The 21,677-nt window shown below is 42.8% G+C and overlaps 1 protein-coding gene across 1 annotated transcript in view; it reads left to right on the plus strand.

The window, feature by feature from the left end:
• Positions 1-3,553: 3,553 nt before the first annotated feature.
• Positions 3,554-21,677, plus strand: part of ZNF407 (zinc finger protein 407) — a 344,407-nt gene continuing 326,283 nt past the window's right edge. The window contains exon 1 of the mRNA XM_055798527.1: positions 3,554-3,758. The gene's annotated coding sequence lies outside the window, so the exon portion shown is untranslated. The remainder of the gene's footprint in view (positions 3,759-21,677) is intronic.

Raw genomic sequence — 21,677 nt, forward strand, 5'->3', positions numbered from 1 at the left:
AAACATTGATTTAGTTTGCATTTTAATATATTTTGATCAGTATAAATATTTCAGAACAAAGAACAAGTATTTAACTTTTCAGCATGACTTTAGAATTATTACCTAAACCAGAAAACCAAATGTAGGTATGTCTGTAAACATTTAATAAATACAGCTAAATTACAAAATTTATTTTTGTTACAGATACATTTTCTCTTATTAATGGCGATTCTGCCTCAGTTGTTGCTTCTCCTATACCAATGGCTCCCTCTTCAGGCTATTCCTAAAAAATGTTGCCTCACCATTTTGTGTTAGAAATATTTCAATTCACAAAACCCAGGCTGTCATGATCATGCCTTCTCCCTCAGTATGTTTCCCCCCCCAGTTAGCAGATGATGAAATAACTGATGGGCCAGGCATGCTAACTTGGATACTACAAATATTCAAATACAGGTGGTACTTGAGGCCCCAATTACAAAAATTTTTAGGCAAATGAAAGGCATTTGTAAACCTCAGAGAAACCGAGCCTGAGAGGCATCAAAAGGTTTTTTTACCTATATTCCCATGCTGAAAAATACCAAGAACAATTAGATTGTTCTTAATCAGATTGTTCTTAAAACTGCCAATGGTTTCTGTAGACTTTCAATATGCTATTAAAGTTCTTCAATGTCCTTATAAAGGTAAACATGTATAAAAGTGAAGATATCTTTACTACAAATTAAGGAGTCTTCCTCTGTGTAGATTTGTTATTATACAGAGAACAATTGAAATATGTCCAGTACCCTTAGGTACTAGACAGAGATATTCTTCTCCTACCTATGTTCTGTGATACTTTATCTACTAACATTTATATGTTTTAAACATTGTTCATTCATGTCAATCTTTACCAATACTCTAGTCTGGTTCATCTGAGTTCTCCGTTTTCATTCAATGAATGGCTCAGGCTGTAGTGACTGCTCCACCCTCAAAACATTCTTAGTCTTTACAACCCACTTCAGCATCGGCAACTTGGTGTCATAAGGTGTCACTTTATATTTGACCAGCCTGTCAGTTTACCAAGAAAGAGGAGACCCCCGTGTCTGACCAGCCTGTCCACTACCTGCGTTTTGACAGCCCACTGTGTCAGAGGGCAATTCCACTGACCGATCCAGGGACCCCCGCTGACAGCGTCACTGAGTCACATCCCTTATCACAACTACTCAAATCTCCTGAGACTTATACAAAATGCTGAAGAGTTTTATTATACAAAATATAGGTTTGTGACAGAGTAAGGTTCAAAGATTGCCAGTGGTAATACACTGATTGCAAAGCAAGCTTACAATACACTTAGTAACAGCTAGCGTGGATTAGTCATAGAATAAAGTTCTCACCCAACAGGCGTCCCTGTGGGGGAGAAGGCAGGTTCAGCCCCTCCACTGATCCCAGGAGTTGCAATGGAGTCTTCCTTAACTTCTCCCCTCAGTTGTCCACTTTTTATACTTTACAGTACACTGCATATTCATTTATCATACACAGGAGAGATTACCAGTTTCTGGCTTCCAATGTAAAGGAGCACGCGCCCTCAGATAGCACTGCTGAAGTTTTTCACTAAGGACACATGCTCCCCAAGTGGGGGTTTGCCCTCTTTTGGGGGGCTATTTGAGTTGGAGATCCTAATCACCCATTACCACGATTACCTTTGTTCTACTTTCAACTAATTTTCTGTTGATGTATGGGAATTACAACACCTTATCAGCTTGTCTTCTCTTGCAGCCAGAAATTTCTCCCTTGAATACTCCTTTCTTAGATAACGGTGTTCTTTTCATCATCAGTTCTTTGTCACTCATCCTTCCCAGGCTGACTCCCTTGATTGGAAGTCCCTTCATAACAACTTTAGAGAGTGAGTCAGCTTGACCTAACTTCATGCACAGATATACACTAAATCTGTGTGTGGTAACTCGGGAGTTTAGATAACAGTCCTGCCCCTACCCCCCACCACTTTGGACTTATTTCAGTCCAAGAGCAGTCCATTTTCTCTGCATTTAGGTGGAGCTTGGGTGACTCTAGTCATACCAATTTTTGTTACTGATTGGTATCATGTGCCCAGTGACGTGTAGTAGCACCTTGGAGGCAGGTAACTTTGGGATGGAGTTGTGCATCAGTATTATTATGAGATTATTTAATCTGAGGGAAGTAATTTCACCACAATGCTTGGCTCAGCAGCAATCTTCTCATATGTTCTTCATGTGACAACTGCTATGCGGCTTACCAGCTGTGTGGTACCATCAAGTTCCCATTCCTGCAGGGAGAAAAACGGAGCCTGGCTATGCGGTCTCCACTCCGTTCCACCCTCTGTTACTCCTACCAGCAGGTGCTGAGATGGCAGGGGGTGTTGCTCAGGGAGCCGTGGCAGATTCTGTGCATGTCAGCCATTGTGAAAGCAATAGCTGTATTTTACCCTAAAAAGCTTTCTGTAACACTATGCTTCTATTATGTCCCAGTTTTCTCTAATTCGCCCCCAAAGTGATTTTCCCACATAAGGCTAACAGACTAGCCAATGACTAATTGACTAAATGAAACCATAAGTTGTTGGGCGTAATTAGTAAGCCTGACACTGCCTCATATACATTGTATCACTGGAAAACAGTCAGTGAACTCCAAAGATAATCACAATGAGGTGTTCTTCCAACATCTCCACACAGCAGCCTTGAAGAACGCTAAATGTTGTTTAATTAAGATACTGTGTACTAAAAAATTACTGTGCAATCAGAACATATATGGTAAACCTGCATTTTAACAATCACCACAGATGTCAAAAGACTTTAGATTATGCCTCTGGTATTATAGTAACTATGTGATTTAGCTTAAGAAAGGGGGAAGAACATGGAAGTGTTTTTTTCCTTGTGGTTTCTTCACAAGGTAACACACAAGATGTTTTACAAAGTGGCCCCCCTCGCATGGTTCAGCAGTCTCCCTTCCGAACTGCATGGTCTGAAGAGTATTTTAAGCACAGCTTGGAAAGTTTGTATCACCTTCGAATGACAGCCTTAGTGAAGTGCTGTGCAGGGTCTCACCTCACCCACTTTCTTTCACACTCCTTCAAAACACCTATCCCGTCAGTTAGAGCCAATTCTCACTACACTGCCCATGCCGAGCAGGACTGTAAAACACAAGTTTATTTTACGTACACCCCTGCATGGCACGAGTTATAATAGTGCAACCCAGCACCAGGAACCACCGTGGCAGAGGCTTTGGCAGGTGCAAACGGAGCACATCGAACACCGCATGTGTATGCTCCTGCCAGCACCGCTGCCCTTGCTCCGCCCAGGACCCGGAGCTGTGGCCTTACCGGCCCCCTCACCCTCAGCCGGGAGGGTCAGCGCCAACGCCGGGTAACCCCGCGGGGCTCCAGGCTCCCCTCATCACCACAAAGCCCGTCCCCTGGGCCCCTCCCGGAGAAAGAACCGGGCGGCAGCGGGGCACAGGTGCGCCCCGAGGCGCCAGGGTTTTTGGCGCCGCCGCCAGGCCCGGACACGGGAAAATGGCGGCCGCGTGCGCGCGCACGCCCGCCCCGCGCGGCGGCCGTTGGGCGCTGCCCCTCGCGCCGGCGGCGGCACGCGAGGCTGGGCGCTCCAGCAGCGCCTCACCGGCTCCCGCCCCGCCGTCGCGTCACGTGAGGGGGCCTCGCCCGCCCCCCTCCCCGCGCCTCGCGCCGGGCGTGACGCAAAACGGCGAAATCTACGGCGCGCCACTTGTGACCAAGATCATCACAAGCGGAGGCGGACGGCTCCCCCCGCGCGGTAAGCATTGCCGGACGGGCCGCGGCCGCTTCGCCCCCGCTCTCAGCGGCGCGGGGCAGGCTGCCGCTTCGGGCCCTGGCGGGGGAGGCTTTTGGGGCCGCGGGGCCGCGGATCGCCGGCGGCCGGGCCGGCGGCTCCCCTCGGGCTTTTTGGGCCTCTGTGCTACCGTCGTTTTTTTGGTCGTGGTGGGCGGGCGGCCAGCGGCGCTCCGCCGAGCCAATCCCGTCCCTTGTTCCTCCCCCGCTGCCCGCCGAGTGGCCGGGGCGCCCAGGGCGGGAAGAACGCCCCGCGCGCCCATTGGCTGCCTCAGCCGGCCCGCGCCGCAGCTCTTCCCTTCCGTTTCTGCCGGAGGCGGCCGGGGGGGTGGGTGAGGGGGCAAGGAGGAGCGGAGAGCGGCGGGACGGGCAGGGGGAGCCGGGCCGGGCGGGGCGCGGGCGCGCTACAGCGGCCGGCTGCGGCTCCGGCTGGCGCGTGCTGTGGGCACCCCCGCGCCAGCGGGGCTCGCCGGGGCCGCTGCGCATGCGCTGCGGGAGCCCGGGCGGGGCTGGCTGCGGCGCCCGCCGGCCGCCGCCCGCACCTCCCTCAGCGGGTGGGACAATGAGGGGACGGCGGCGGGGGAGAGTGGTCTGGTCAGCCGGAGCCCCGCGGGGACGGCACCGGGCAGCGCCCCTTAACCGCTGCGCCGCGGCGGTCGTGCGCGTGCGTGATCTGCCGCCACTGCGGCATGTGCGCAGGCGCAGCGGGGCGTGGGGGGGGCGGCGAGCTGGGGCGGGGGCGCCGTCGTGTGACGGTGCCGTACCGCGGGGCCGGGGCTCGGTCTGGCCCCGGGCGGCCCGGAATACGTGACTTTCGGCGTGATTCAGCTCTGCCCTCAATGCTTTCTGCTGCTCAAAAGCCACTTTTTCATACTTTCCCCTCCTTTGCCGAAGGTCACTAGCGTAAGTGTGGATGGGCTTGAGAAGTTGTGCCGTTGTCGCTGACAAGGCGTGTGACCGCAGCTCCTTTGTAAGCAGTTCTTACAAGTAAAGAAACAATTGTAGCCGTTTGCCCTTTGCTTCAATCACTGAACATAGCCGTCTCCGAGTTACCATCAACTTGTGCACTCTCACGATCTTGTGATTTTCAGCGTGGTTTTGTGGTCTCTAGGGATTTAGCAGAATTTCAGGGGACCTGCCAGGTTGCAGTGAGGAAAGCGAGCTCCCATAAATAGTGTAGCAATTTAAAAATACTTTTTTCAAGAGGTGTGCATCTTCAGTGGAAAAGATCATTAAACCAAAATAACTTTCAGGTGGCCTTTGAGGGATAAGTTATCATCTTGTTTCGTATGACTTGTTTTGACAAGTTTGCTGTTGCTCATTGAAATAATGTGACCTGTGAACTAAATTGTCATCTTAAATGTGGTGTTAGTTAAGGAGAAAGAAGAGGGAAAAGCATTTAGTTTGTGATCTGTATTCTGTAGCTATTGGTGATGTCAGAATTTATATAGTTACAGTTTTAATTCTTGTTTTCCTGTGCCCTCTTCTTTGTGTAGTTGTCCTGATGCAGACTTGCAAGGCCTTGATTTTGTCGTGTATCATACACTAAGCATGATGGTAACATCTAAGGAGTAATAAATAATGAGAATACAAAAGTGCAAGGGTAACAGTGGCAGGAGTGATTTCCTGATGGTGCAAAACAATAGCAGACTAACTAATTTAAACATCGGATGTAATTTGCTGTGATTCTTACTTTAATAATCTAAAGGTGTGGCCTATGAAGACTATATATTTTCTTTTTCCATACCTATATCAGAACATCGTAATCAAGATGTTTGCATGTGGCTGGAGCTTTGGATGTTGGGATGTATATTTTTCCTAGGTCACACCTCTTCATGAAAGATGAAGACAATTACAGGCTTCAGTTTGGTCTCCCTTGCAATCTCCTAGCCTATTCACAGCAAGTTACATTCATCATAGAAGTAACATTACAGTCATTCCATCCTTATTTCATAAATTATTTCAGCATCAGATTGTAGCTTTTATATATAAAATATGGAGCCTGGCAGTAATTGCATAATCCATACATTTTAAAAAAAGTCAAATGCACTGATGTGACAGCATGGTGATGGACTGTGACTTTTTCAGTATGTTTAAACATGTCAGTTTTATTAGGATTTTGGGAAATGTAATTCAAACGACCTGAGTTAAATCCTTTACTATCATTCTTCTGTAGGAACTATTGTGTAGTAACTGCATCACAGATTTCTAATTTACTTGCACAAAAGTTTTCTATTTTAGAAAATTTTTTAAAGCTTAAGCTGCGTTGTCTCCTTTTATAGAAGTACATTACTTGGAGAACAAATGTGTGTGAAGCAGATGACAGTCACAATACTCCATTAAAACCGCCCTTCTGTAATGAAGAACAGCATTGTTGTGTTAGTGTGCACAACATTAAGAAAACTATAGCTTTGCTTTGCCTAATATTTTTTTTAAATCCTTTGAATGTATACAGAATTGTGGTTTTGTGCATGAGCTAAAATTTACAGACAGATTGGCATATGAAATGTGGTTGAACAGGAATTGTTGAGTGGATCCTACATCTAAATTTCCTAAGATGGTTTACAATTTAAATATTCTCTTTATTGGGGAAACAAAAAGGCTGTGGTAGATGGCTGATCTCATCACTCAAATAAAAACATTGGTTTAAGATATGCCTGGTCTAATTAATGCAAATTAATGCTGCAATATTACAGTGCATGTTAAAATCACCATGTTCACTTTTTAGATTGCACATCCTGGAGGATGGATTATTCTTCTGAAAGCACAACCAAAAAAAGGGGCTTGGCGGGGCATAAGGCAAGATGACATGGTTTAACAGACGTAGTGGCTGCTATTCTTTCAGTGACTTTTTTTTTTTTTAACGAAGGTTGTGGTGATGGGGAAAGAATAGCTGCTCTGTTCACAAAACTGGATACTAGATGTAGTGGTCTCTGTTCTTTATGCTCTGTGTTATATAAGGAGTCAAACAGAAACGGTACTTTCGTTTTGACAGATTAATGGTAGTTGGCTAGCAGAGCACTCTTGATTATTCTTCTACTTCAGAAAGGTACTGTTTTGTGTTGGCATTGCTAACCTGTAGTAGCACAGCTGCCCAGTGCTGCCACTGCTGCCCAAGGTGTGGCTGCATACAGTGCCTGGCTGGCAGCAGCACAGGCATGGAAGTGCTACTTCTCCCCAGGAAGCAACTTGAGTGAGCAGAACGAATGATAGCAGTTCTTGGTAGACACAAATGCTTGTAGGAAATGGGCAATATGTCTCACGGCTGATGCTTAATGCTAGTAAGAGGCACAGGATTAACCATGTATGTCTTGGAATGAATGAATGAGGAGTAGGGCTGCATGGGAGGTGGCATTGCAAACTACTGAAATGTTGCCTGGCCCAGGTATCAAAGTTAATGTAAGATTTCCCCCATAACATAAGAGTGGTTTAATCTTTGGTCTGTCTGCCTTTGCAGTGGACATTCTTATGATGTTACACAAAGATGTATGAAAGTTTAAATGAAATATACCTATACCGACTTTTCTTCTAAACTGGGTAGGTTTTTTTTTTTATTTCTGGCATTTGGCCTGTACTAAGACATAAGCTCAAAGTGTTTATTAGCCTATGTGTACAAAAACAGTGAAGAAGCAAAAAATGTAAAGACGTTCTTGTAATCTCTTAATTTTTTACCTGCAAAAATTCCAGGGGAACCATACCCACCTTCCTGCCTTGCAGCTATGAATTCTGGTGATCCTGTTTCTGCCATCTGCCAGTGAAGGGTTTGTAGTTACAAATGAGTCTATAGCACATTCTGGGCGTTTATGTTAAATATATGTGGAAGTTTTCTTATTTTACTTAATTTCAGTACTTCAACATGTGAAGATGAAAGAAGGTTGTGTCCCAAACTTAAAACAGCAGCAATCTATAGCTTTAGAGCAGAAAGAAGTCTAGTTGCTTTCTTTCCTCTACATGAAAAGGAAAATTACAGTAAGTGCTAGCCAATTCACATGCTTCTTTGCAAAGAAATAACCTGAGTGCCATTTAGAAACAATATGGCAATAATGATCCAAAAGTAAAATGCTTGTTTGCATGACTCATGATTGCTTTCCAGTCCTGCATTAACAGAGTTGTTGATTGCTGATTTTTTGCTTTGCTTTGGTTTGTTTGCTTGTTAAACAGCAGGCTGACCTTTCTTCTGAGTAGCCTGGCCTACTACTGAACAGTAGTAGTACTGAACAGTCAATAACAGTGTGAGTTATATTTAACTGGGCTGGGAGGCTGTGAATGTTCTTAGTTTTTGTTGGTCCTTTGTGGTACAGGCAGAAATTTTAAATGCCTCTGCCCTCCTGAGTCTACAAATTCAAGCTGTTGTATGTGTGTGTGGCACGTCATAGCCAGGGAGGAGGCATTCAGAGTAGTTAGGGTATGCATATTTCAGTGTCTAGATCGGGATGTATATATCTCTATAGATTACCGTTTTGCTACGAACATGCATAGATGCTTTCCTGTCTGGTATTTATTTGTCTCATTGTAGTTGAAGTTTCTTGCTGTCCTTAGCTCAATCTTTGGTGTTTCAAAAGTCTCAGAAATAAAGGTACAAAGATGTAAAAAATACATATAAATGTTAAAATTCACTGCAATTACAAGGTATAACAAAACTTTCCCAAATACTAAGTCATCATTTTATAGAAAATCATTGTTTCATGTAATTTTTTTATGATGGAATCCATACAGTTGTGTGGTATACAAATATTTCTGTAGAAAACATTCCAGTAAAAAGTTTGAAAAATGTTGTCCTGGTTTGGCTGGGATATAGTTGGTTTTGTTCTTAGTAGCTGGTGCAGCACTGTGTTTTGGATTTGGTGTGAGAACAATATTGACAGCACACTGATGGGTTTGGTTGTTGCTGGGGAATGTTTTTATTAGGTCAAGGACTTCTTGCTTTCTCGTGCCCTGCCAGTGGGAGGAATGGAAGGGTGTGGGAATCTGGGGGACAACACACAGCTAGGACAGCTGATCCAAACTATCCAGGAGGATATTCCATACCATTGAACGGCATACTGAGTATAAAGCTGGGGGAAGAAGAAGGGGTGAGGGGATGTTCGGTGATACAGCATTTGTCTTCCCAAGTAATCATTACGTGTAATGGAGCCCTGCCTTCCTGGAGTGGCTGAACACCTCCCTGCCAATGGGAAGTGGTGGGTGAATTCCTTGTTTTGCTTTACTTGCATGCACAGCTTTTGCGGTGAGTTTTCTCACTTTCACTCTTCCAGTTCTCTCCCCTATCCCACTGTTGGGGGAGTGAGTGAGCGGCTGTGTGGGGCTTAGTTACTGGCCAGGGTTAAACCATGACAAGCATGAAGGTCCTGACAAGAATTCTAATTTAAACAAAGACAGAAACAGACTGTTCTGGTGCCATTTGGATGGCCTTAAGAACTCTGGTATAGCTTTATACGTCTGTACATGTGAGTTCTCTCTTAGGGCAGGTTTTCAAGCTTGGGCTTGCTCTGGAAGAGCTTGTGGCCTGTGCCTGTTTCCATTTGGTGGGTTGGTGGATGGTTTGTTTGTTTTGGTAAGTTAGTAGAACATGTTTGCTAGAAACATTTGCTATAAACATATGAGAGAGTCCACCCAGAGCTGGTTTTAAGACATGCATTAGCAGGAGGCGGCTTGCTTACTTTACCTGTACCAGTGGTATGTAGCATATTGGCATCACCCACTTCTGTGCTTGAGGGAGGACCGTGAACCGGGGTGACCTAGTTCACATGAGGAAACATCAGTTTTGCTGCTCTTGTACTGCCTCGGGGGTTTGGTGGCTGTGGAAAGCACTTCACTGGCTGTAATGTGTGTGCTGCAGCCGAATCTCATGCCTGCTGTATGCTCAGAGCTCGCTGGAACTGCCAGGTTTACTGCTCACATTCTGCACCCACAAAGGAAATTCCGTGTGGCTCAAAGTGTCGTATTTCCTGGTATGCGGGGGATGGATGGTAAGCTCAAAGCTTCTGAGGAGCATGTCTTGATATTAGTGTGATGTTCAGCATACATGCCCATCTTCCGAAGAACCATGGCATAGAAATAAAGCACTTCTGCATTTTGCAGTTCCATGTGGTCTGTTGTAACAGAGGGAAAGAAATGCCTGTTGTGTGCTTGTCTTCAACTGAAAGTTTAAGTGGAATCATGATTTGTGTTAAAGTTGGATTGTTCCAATGCTTGGGAAAAGGACGGCAAACTCCAGAAATTCAATAAAGGCAAAATGTTGCTCTCTCCCAGTTCCTTGCTGTGTAACACACGTTCTGCAGGGGTGTATTGACACTGGATTTGGGACACTGGATATGCAGCAAGGACAGCAGTGATCCTTGTGTTTTGTTTTTTTGTTCGATTTTTCACTTTTGTCTTCTTCACTTGCTGTTTTTCAGTGCTGGTGAAATAAAGGCTGTTTTTGTCATGGTCCCCATGTGAGGCAAACCTAGATTTATCTTATGTTTTAAAGGAAAGAGGGTGCTCACCTATGCCATATAAATTGTTAATAGGATTACATTTCTGAAAAGTCAGAATGGAAAAATAAAAATTCTAAAAGCATCAATAAGCTGCAGCTTGTTGGTTTTTGTGGTTTTTTTTTTTTGTGTTTTTTTTGTTTGTTTTGTTTTTGTTTTGACAGCTCCAGAATAAAGTGCAATGAATACTAGAAATTACTAGTTTAGTATGTGTATCCTTTACTGGGCACAGCCTGATTGTTGTAAGTCAGAGCTAATTTTTTTTGGATTGGATCCAGCGCTAGCATTATGTCTAAGTTCAAAGATACCATACATAAAAATGTTTTCTGGATGTTGTCTTCAAAATCTGCCAACTTCTTCGCTATTGTTTTGAGTTTTATTGTACAACAATGGACTGATTTGAATTGCATTTGTTTCTTTTCTCCCTGTTGTTCGCATTTTCATTTTAAATTATTCACAAGTCTGAGGCTTGGAGATGAGAGCCTAATGAATGCTTTTAAAAATAAAACCTTCTTTAAGCATGTTATGCTTCATGTTTTGAATTTATAACCCAAGACTTAATGAATAGTTTCCTAGTTACTCTCATCATAGAATTTATGAGCTGTCCTGTTTACAAGTTTTACCTATACAATGGAAGGATAATTCCTGTTTACCTTAAATGAACTGGTTTTGTTAACAAGCTTAAACAGCTAATTAGGGGTAATATGGCAATAAATACTATGTCAAACCTTTTAACAATGAGAAGACACAATATTTAGTTTTTGGATCTTTTCTTGGTGCATTCCATGTAAGAATACAGAGTGTTGAGGGTTTTAATATCTCATACACTTGCCAGATTAATAAGAAATATTTCAGGGAAAACCAGCGGCCTATAGGTCCTTACAGGAAGCAGGTTCTCTTCTGTCCTACATGTAGGATGGTAAGCTGGTGCCCACGTACTATAATGTTTCTATAAGCCCCATTGCTGTGAGGCTTCAGATAGATGGCAGACACATGAAAGAACCCCTATGACTTTATGTATGTGTCTATGTGGTGTTTCGTTAACAGTTAAGTTATTCTGCTGAAAAAAAAAATAGTAGGACTAGCAGTAGTTGCTTTGTTTTGAGTGTACATTAATGTAATTTAATCAGGAAGGAAAGAAAACCTGGGAGTAGAATTTGATGTCGTTTATCTGACTATAAATTGGAATATCTCCATTTAGTTTAACAGAATTTTTGCAATTTGTGTCAAAATGATCAAAATCAGAACCTGACACAAGCTCTCCATCTCATAATTTGTGCATATAAACCCAAAGAAATAAAATCAGATTTTTAATATTTTTTTTCCAAACCTTACCCCCCAAAACAGAGGTTGGTTTAGGAGCAGAAGTTTTGTAATACAGTGTTGTTGGTACGAGGAACTTTACAGCGAGCTGTATGAAAAAGCATACTTTTGTTGTTGTTGTTTCTGATTGGATTTTAATTGTCAAAGCTACTGACTTGTGAATTTGAGAGCCATTCTAAATCTAGGTAGCTTGAAAATTCTTGACAAGTATTTCTTTTACTTCTTTGTGTGTGCCTTTGATGATAGCTGCAGACGGTGTATGTAGGCTCTGTTGCCTGTCTGATTTTCTTTGTGTTGCCCAAGGAGTTTGCAATAGGGATGGCAACTTGAGGAAGGAAGGAGAGGAAGAGACTGAAGAGAAAGCTGATGTTGGAGGTGTCCCTTTTGCTGCTCCAAAGCAGACATCTGATGAGATATAAAGAGCTCCTTTTCTCAAAACCCAAGAATCCTTCCAGGACACAAGGTTATTAGGTGCAGTAGAGGTTGTTTGGAGAGGGCAAGTGAAAACCTGACAATGCATTTTGCTAGCTCTGTGCGGGCTGCTCAGTTTCTGTTTCTAGGTAAGAAGCATGCTGAGCTTTGCATGTGGAGGTTGCCTTCTCTCTTTCTTCATTGACATCATCATGATTTTAGGTGTTGCTGTGTGCAATAAATTGTACTTTGAGGTGCAGTGCTGAATGAACTGTTTTTTTGTCAGAGAATGGGTACTTTGTATTTTGTATGCAAAGGGTATATAACCTGTCGGGTGATAGATACCTGAGGAGGTGGCATACAGGCAGAGCTGATACATTCCAGCTACCATAGATGCAGTAGGCAAGCATTAAGGCACACAAGCCTGTCTTCAAATCTGCTACTGATGCCAAGATAATTAAAATACACTAGGAATGAAAACAAAGTTAATCTCTGAAGTTCATACTTAAATGTTGCATGGAAGTGCAGGAATGTAAGGAGTGTGTCTTTTTATGGGGTCTAATATTATATTACTCCAAGGTCATTAGACTGGTAATTACAGAGTTTGGTGTGACACCAAATCTAACTGACAGTGCTGAGAAAACTTCAGTTGATGTCACTGTGGCCATAGTTTAATTTTGATTCTATTTTTCAATTATTTTTCATCCTTGTAAGTTATGTTTCTAAGCTCAGTGGTATCTGTTTTGGGAGGAGAGGAATACTTAACATAATACTTACTTTGTTTGAATAAACCACTTAGAAAGCACAGAAGAATGGTATATTCCCTAAAATAAAATAGCAGTAGGAATTTTGCTTTATAAAAGATGATGTTCATAGTGCTGTAATTGTCTAAACCACCAGAATTGCCAAGCATAAATAATTACATAATTTCACACTTTCCAGTGAAGTCAGACCTTGATTAAGAAGTTGACAGCCTGAGAGAGCCTGCTCTTTGAGAGTGATGCCTGTATTCCCTAAATTTGTAGAGACTGTATCTAGGAAAACAAACTGAGCTTTAAACCCTTGACTCTGAACAAGAACCTGACCAAGGGAGAATATACTTCTTTAAAAAGTTTTCATACTTTAAATGCACAGATACTTCAGTTTTTCTGCTTTCAGTTAGCATAGATTTTGCTGATACCAGGTGTTCTTACTGTCTTGGTCCTCACTGGCTTGTATGTTTGATATTCATATTTCTTTTTTATTCCTTCTTCCTTGCTGTGCTTTTTTTCTCCCTTTTCTTAAACAAATAGATAATATGGTAATATGAACTCTAATAGGAAAAAGGCATTGTTTAACTCGGTTGGGGTACTACTAATCCAGTCACCAAATGTAACCATAACACAGCATGCATTTTAATTATTAAATATAATGGAAACTTTGCATTTTAAATCTAGAGCTATAAACCACTTGTTTGAAAATGCACAGTTCAGCACTATGATTTTAGCTTGTAGTGAATTACAGGGCAGTATTCTTTGATCAGTTATTACAAGTTGAAGATTAGTAGCATTCAGTGCTTGTGTTAATTTTGAGAATACATATAGGAGTCACTGCAGGTCAAACTGAAGCTCAGCTGTGTATATTTTTAATGATTTAGTGAGCTGGCTGGATAAAGCCAATGTAAAAATGTATGCAGTCATGCTGGTCATTCCAAATAGGGGTAATTTAAAGGCACATTTTCAAAACTAGTACTGCCTCAAATTTCAGTACTTTGTAAAATATGCTTTATTATTAAATGCCATGTTGTTGAGGTTTTGCTTTTAGATACTTGTTTGAATACTTCTGTGTCCTTCCATTAGAACAACTAGTAAATGTTTGCTCATGTTTGTTCAGTATGTGCTTTTGTAACTCATATATTTTAACCATAATTTCTAATAAATATAGTGAATTCAAATAGAAATAATCTTATTGTGTATGCACTTCTAAAAATGAAAAATAAAAATATTCTTAGAGTGAATGAGGATTTTACTGAATTGTCGTGAAAATTTACTAATCCCTGCATGAGATATGCAGCCTTGAAGCTCTGCTCTGTTTTCAGAAGTAGGGGACATGACATTATCAAGTGGTTGCAGTGGGTTTCGCACTTAGGTGGTTGCTTCAGGATGCTGGGACAGCTGCTGTGCTGTAGGTGCAAGAACAAGCCTTCTCAGATTTGTGAGAGGTAAATGGTACAGTCGGAGCTCTGCGGAGTCGGAATCATCTTTCTTTTCTCCACGTTGCTAGGTGTAGCAGCTCTGCTTTTCTGGGACTTGTGCTTGCTTGTCTTTCTCCTTTAGCTGAGGAGGCTGTCCCATGTGGGTTGAGCAGGAGCTGGTGGTTTTTCCTCCTGTCTGTGTATTGTGTCTGGGATACCAGTACCTAACTGAGGACTCCAGGTCTCACTTTCTGATCCAGACATTTTAAAGCCTGGCTTTGAGCAGTTCAGTAGTGCCCGACATCCTTGGTAGATACAGGCTTAAGTGATTTTGAACTGTTCAGTTTTGAGAATAGAGTGCAGATTTTTGTTTCATGGGACCACCCAAACCCTTAGAGCATACTTGTTGCCTGGTTCAGCCTTCCCTTCCCCTTCATCTTTTTCCTGTTTGTGATCTGGCATAAATTTTCTAAACTGGTAACTGGTTTTAGAGTTGCAGCCTTTGATGTTGAGTATGGTTGTTTTAAGGATATGTTTCTCATAGAGGACTGCCTTCCTCATTCTTTCTCTTGTTCCTCACTGTTCATCTCTACTGCAAATCAAATTATGATATCAAAATAATTATGAAATCAATATCTACTAGATCCTTAACTTTTGTACTTTGTAGTTCTTTTTGCTCACCTTTTTTGTGTGTGGCAGGAGGGTGTGTAGAATATCTTTCTACCATGTTTTTTGTTTATGTGTATTTCATCAGTATCCTCTGCTGTCTGTGTATGCCAGATTAATTTAGTTCAGCAAGAGATCTTCATGGCTGTTTTTTCAACAATGACAACTTCCAAACCTGAATCACTGTAGAGAATGAATGAATTTGTAAACACTACTCATTTGTATTGTTCTGGGAATGGGTTGCAAACTATGTACGCTGGCCTCATGGACTGCAGTTAAAGAATTGCTGAGAGCGCCTTTTCTGATGAATAAAGTTAGTTACAGAGTAAATAAAAGCTCTGTTTGAACACATAGCCATGGTGGTTTCGTCTAAACGAAGGAGTGCAGTATCACCTGGGGCAGCTGTGAGCATCTCTGGACTTCAGGTCTTTGCCAGCTTCCCTTGCACCCCTGAGACAGTGACTGCAGGCAGCCATGCAACATAGCTTGGTTGTTGCTTCTGCCACCCACACCAGCTCACCAGCTGCATTGTGAGAACCAAAGCAGGGTTTTGCTCCCTTGTGACTTCTTTCTCTTGTTTTCAGACCATAAAGTGGACACACTGAAAATGAAGGTACATTTTGCTTTTGTGCTTTTTTTTGTGCTCTAGGGGAAAGCTGAAAATAAAATATTGGTAGTAGGCAGTAGCCTAGGCTGTGGCCTGCACCTTAAGGTCATAGGTTGCTTGTCTTGTTGCCTTATTTCTTGCTTCATTTTGGAATTTACCTTTTTATGTATAAATTGTTTTCCATGCTGTATTAAATAAAGCTCTTTTTATAACCTTTAATCCTTTGGCTTCTGTGAACTTCTGGTGGTTTTTTGGCTGCCTTTATCTTTCTGTTGCATTTTTCATTTCACTATATGTCGTCCAGTCTCCAGTTCCTGAACTCTCAAGTCTTAGGTCTTTTAATTGGGAGAAGCCCTTTTTTACATGTTGTTTTGTCTGTTGTTAATTTCTAAGATGTGCTGGTTTCTTTTGTCTTGTCTTTTCTCTGATGCAGGTGATTTCAATGCTTTTTGCCGTTACTCATTTTCAGTTCGTCCAATTCCCAGTTGTACCGATTACTCCAGGAAACAGCAGCAGGATAGGGAGGTTTTCTTCCCCAGTTGGCCAGCGTGGACTTGGCCCAGGTCAGCAGCAGCTGGAGGTCAGTATCTGATGCCCATCGGCCCCGGGGCTGCGGTGCAGCCAGCTGACTATCTCCCACCCATTCCTGGGGGAGGAAGATGGATCTGAGTTACAGTGCATGGTCCTTGTTTACCGAATTAAGTGTCTATGTTAAGTTTTTAGTTTGATTGCTTTTCTCCTTTTCTTACATTCTTTCTTGCCATCCTCCTGGAACAGATTTTTTTTTTTTTCTTTTTGTAAAAGGAAAAGTATACCAACTCTAAGTATGAAGTGAATTTTTACAGCCAAGTTATAAATTCCAAAAACCAGGGGCTTTATAATGGAAACAGTTAGGGGGGAGAGGGGAGGGTGTGCTATAATACATACGTAACCTTTTTTCCCCCCTCTTTAGTGAATAGACCGTTTAAACCAAATTAAGTAAAGGATATAAATTCTGTTGTTTCAGTTTTTAATATTTCATGGCTGATTTTATAGATAAAAATTACATTTAACAATAAATATGAAGAAGAATTTATACAGCCTGTTCTGGTTTGATATGGAACAGCAAATCCCATTTCTCTGTAGCTGTAAAGAAAATTCATTATAATGTCTTTGATTGTAAGAGATGGCTTCATTGTGATTAGTTACACTGATAATAAAACAACCTTTTTACAAATGGCACAAGATACATGAGATCTCATGTGTCTGCCTTTTAATAGCATTGAATTTGTGCATTTGCTACCTTTATTCTGTAGCCCTTTTTTCATTTATAATTAAGCACTTTTAAAATCTACAAGTTATTAAAAATAGTCAAATATAAATTAATTTTCCTTTTGAAGCATTCTGGAGAAGGTGTTATTGATAGACCTAACCATTCTTAATTGTTGAGCTTTCAAAATAAACCCCCCTAATTTTAACTACAAAAATGTGTTTTTATGTAATTTTATTCAATTCTGAATAACAAATTTTGGGGTTAAAATAGTGAAATCTGTATATCTGATATTACTTTCCAAATCCTTTTTAAGCACCTAAGGAAATATCTTGACTTTCAAATGCCCTGTTCCCAGTGACTTCAGTTGGATTTAGATGTTTGTAGGTATTTGAGTAATTTAAAATACAGATAGTGGCATTAGAATGTTTGGGTAAAAAACTGGCTGCCTGGCTGGCTGGGCCCAAAGAGTGGTGGTGAATGGAGTTAAACCCAGCTGACAGCTGGTCACAAGTGGTGTTCACCAGGGCTCAGTACTGAGGCCAGTTGTGTCTAGTATCTTTATCAATGACCTGGACGAGGGGATTGAACGCACCTTCAGTAAGTTTGCAGGTGACACCAAGTTGGACAGGAGTGCTGATCTGCTGGAGGGTGGGAAGGCTCTGCAGAGGGATCTGGACAGGCTGGACCGATCGGTCAAGACCAGTTGTGTGAGGTTCAACAAGGACAAGTGTCGGGTCCTGCACTTGGGTCACAGCAACCCCACACAGCGCTATGGGCTTGGGGAGGGGTGGCTGGAAAGCTGCCTGGGGGGAAAGGACCTGGGGGTGTTGATAGTTGACAGCCAGCTGAATTGAGCCAGCAGAGTGCCCAGGTGGCCAAGGTGGCCGATAGCACCCTGGCTTATATCCAAAACAGTGTGGCCAGCAGGGCAAGGGCAGTGATTGTCCCCCTGTACTTGGCACTGGTGAGGCTCCACTTCGAATCCTGTGTTCAGTTCTGGGCCCCTCACTGCAGGAGGGACATTGAGGTGCTGGAGCGTGTCCACGGTAGGGCAGTGAGGCTGGTGAATGGTCTGGAGCACAAGTCTTACAAGAAGCGGCTGAGGGAACTGGGGTTGTTCAGCCTGGAGAAAGGGAGGCTCAGGGGGGACCTTATTGCTGCCTACAGCTGCCTGAAAGGAGGGTGTAGGCAGGTGGCAGTCAGTCTCTTCTCCCAGGTAACTAGTGACAGGACAAGAGGAAATGGCCTCAAGTTGTACCAGGGGAGGTTTATATTGCAAGTTAGAAAAACTTTCTTCACTGAAAGGGTTGTCAAGCATTGAAAGAAGCTGCCCAGGGAGGTGATTGAGTCACCATCCCTGGAGATACTTAAAAGATGTAGTGCTTAGGGACATAGCTTGGTGCTGGACTTGGCAGTTAATGGTTGAACTCAATGATCCTAAGGGTCTTTTCCAACCTAAACAATTCTATTGGTCTATGATTTGGAGGAGGAAGAGGATTTTTTGAGGAATTCATAGCCATTAAAGGGTTGTTTATTTACTTTTTCCATTGTACATACATCTAAGAATACTTAGATCTCCTTAGCACAGTAGCTCAGAATGAGTTTGATGAGAATAGTGTAATGGTTGTAATAAGAACCTTTGCATATTTATATGTGGTTTGTGCTGTTACAGGGGTTTAACCAGTAAAATCTTCTGTATTGTTTAGTTTATAGAAATAATATCAGATATTGGATTCAGGAAAAATGGTGCATATGCTAGAAAACAATATTTTAAATTGCAAAATGGAATTACAGGGCCTGTGTTAGAAGTGAATTCCTTTCCTGCTTCACATAAAAAGCAAAAGAATTTTGCGCTTTAGAATATAAGGAAGACTGCAGAGCTGACAAAACAGAAGTTGCATTTGATTATCAAATACTGCTGGAATTTACTGGAAAGTGAAAATCTGAATAATAGTGCTTGGGAAAAATAGAATGTAATGCTCGAGTCTTCCGGAAAATACAAGATGGCACAGCACACTTAATATTAGGTTTCACTGTAAAAGATATAAAACAACATTTTTGCTCCTGTTATCAGTAAGCTTTAATTTTAGACCATTGTCTCTTTTCCATTGATGATTACAACTAGGAAAAGAAGTCCCGTAGCACTTGTTAAAAGTGTTTTCCCAGGATGAATACCGGGAAAATGACTATCGATGACTGAAACACAGCACTAAATCTTTTTACCACCTTGAGAGTAAAACAAGCTATGCTTGCACCCTTTTCTGTAGGAAGCAGCCCATTTGGCTTGCAGTCCTCTTTCCATGCCCGCATTGCTCCATCAGAGTGGGCTGCATCTGTGATTTGGGTTGCTTGGTCAGCTGAGAGTGCAGTGCCAAAACTGTGCCCTGTCCAGAGTGGGGAAATCACCATGCAGGTCACCCATAAGAGTAAGCTTGTGGTCCCTCAGATCCTCGGGGTGTTTGAGGTGAACAGCAGCCTACTTAGTAATATGTCAATTTTTCCACCAGGAAAGCATTGGAGCAGGTGTAATTTCTTACTCTAGCTTGGTCCCTGGGTACCTGCCCGTGGTTGCCACTGAGTATGTTTTCTGTGTTCATTAAAACCTATTGATCTCAGGAAAGTTTGTGGGATTGATTTTAACTCAGTGCTTTTCAGGGAATTAGCAGTACTTTTAGCAGTAACACTCTCCTAACGTGCTCCCAAGAGAGCGTGATGTATTGAGGAGACACAGAGGACACGAGCACAAGTTGCAGCCCTGACCCAAATCCCGAGGTCCCCTCACCTGGGGAGGTGCCACGTGGTCCTGCTGCCACCCTCTTAGATGCCAGGAGCTGCATCTGGGAAGGGTCTGGTGGCATGCTGCACTCCCTGCCCAGGAGGGATTTGGGGAGCAGGAGGCAACACCTGGGGCCACCAAGCTGGCCAGCACATGTCTTCCCTGCCTGCGGAGGAGGAGGAGGAGGGCTGTGGTGCCACCCTGATCACACCAGCCAACAGCCAGGTTAGCAGTGGCTCTGTGTGACTGCTGGGTTCCAAGGGGAGGAGGAGACTCCCCTCACCTTGGGCTCCGTCGCTGGTATTTGCCAGGGAGATGTTTGATAGTGTGGGTGCTGACCAGAAATCTGAGTTTGTGATAAACAACAGCTGAAGGAAATACACTGTAGTGTTATGTATCTGCTACACGGCGTGCTTCAAAATAATGACAGGATTTTGCACACTAGATACCCAAGTAACAGAAAACTAGTAAGCAAGATATAACTAGTAAGCTTAGATATAACAGAATGAAGCTGCATAATTTTTGTTGGTATTATGGGAGTGGTCAGCCCCATAGTACAACTGCTCCTGATGTTGCACTGCTGCAACCATTCCTGCAGGAAAAACGAAAATTGTAATTGTCAGATGAGTCCTTGTTTGGGAGTGCACTTGAAGACAGGTGTCTCATGTCAAGCCTAAGAGGAATCCTGCTGACACTGTGCACATGCTTAAGCATATTGCTAGTTCTGGAAGGTAGCTGAATTTCAAGAACTGATTTAGGTAGGCACAAAATTTTTTGCATTGAAACAAATAGACATGGGGGGAGGTGGATGCTATTGATAAGCAGTGGCATTTGAAACCTTCATGGTATTTGCTCCCGAAGTATCAGTACTGTGAATGCTTTGGACAAGAGGTAAATGGGGGTTTTATAGGTGATAGTGGTATCAGCAAGGGACTGTCCCTTCTCAGTTCCTTCCCCTCTTGAATTCTGGCTGGCTAGGACCCGTTCTGGGGAGACGTGGTTTCACTGTACAGGCTGTGGTACAAAGTAGATGCTGCTGTGGCATGCTCTGGTCCTTCTCTCCCAGGTGTACAGAGCCCTTTGCTATAGCACTGCCTCCTTCCTCATTCACCTCCGCTGTCCATCTGCTGACCAAGAATGTGTTTTGCTGGGGAGAAGTGGGAGCCTGCTCAGCCTTCAGCCTCTCTTCTGTCTTTGGCTGGAGTGAAGGCACCTTTTGTAGCTACATGGCTTAGGTGCGGTGAAGGGCTTGAGGATGGGGAAGGGAAGAAGGTCTATGTTGTGCTGTAACAGTAGTTCTTGAGTGGTATCATCCACCACAGAAATCACCCCTCATTGCTGGTGCTTGGACTCATGATGCCATTGCTGTCTTGTATTAGTTTCCATCTGTTGACATGGATATTGATAGAAATTAGAATAAAATTCAATGCTAGCCCTCTGAACTGTTCAGAGTGCAGAAGTATGTAGCTTTAAAGGGTGTTCAGTGACTTCAGCTGAAGCATGGGTTTGCTTACCTGAAAGCAAATAGCAATTATTATGAAGGAAGCCAAGCTTTGCACAGCCATGCATGTTTTAAGTCATAGTGATGATCACCTAAGGTTATTGGGGAAAAATATCCCCCTATGTGTTGTGGAGGAGATGGCAGCACTGTTGTGATTGCTTGCACATCTGAAAAGAAACCATTAAGGAGAGAAGGTGTGATTTGACACGCAGCTTTTCTGCTGCATATTAAGCGTTTATCCTTTATCCTCTGTAGCTGAGATCTGTGTACAGATACCGCCTTTTTGTACTGTTTTTCTTATTTTAATTTCTAATGATGGATATTAATTTCTGTTTGTTAGAGATCTGGTGATGCAAAGAAGTGAAAGCTGGTTCTTAGGCTTTGCTGAAGTGTGCTGGAGGGCTGACATGTTGTGGCAGGGATTTGGGGCAGCATCTGTCACACAGAGCCCTTCTGAACACACCCTGGTGCAAAGCAGCCTTCCCCTTCCACCGTGCTTCTCCACCATCACCCTCTGCTTTATTTTAGCAACCCAGCTGAAAAATCAAAACTGAAAAGAAAGTTGATTTCATATGTCTTGTAGGATTGAGCTGAAATACCTCCAGTGTGCTTTCTTCTATTTCATTGTGCAGAAAAACAGGTTTTGTCTTTAATAAATTTTTGATTGTCTATACCAGTAATACAGTAATTTGATATACA

Source organism: Falco peregrinus, chromosome 3, assembly GCF_023634155.1.
Source record: "Falco peregrinus isolate bFalPer1 chromosome 3, bFalPer1.pri, whole genome shotgun sequence".
In the NCBI taxonomy this organism is placed as follows: Eukaryota; Metazoa; Chordata; class Aves; order Falconiformes; family Falconidae; genus Falco; species Falco peregrinus.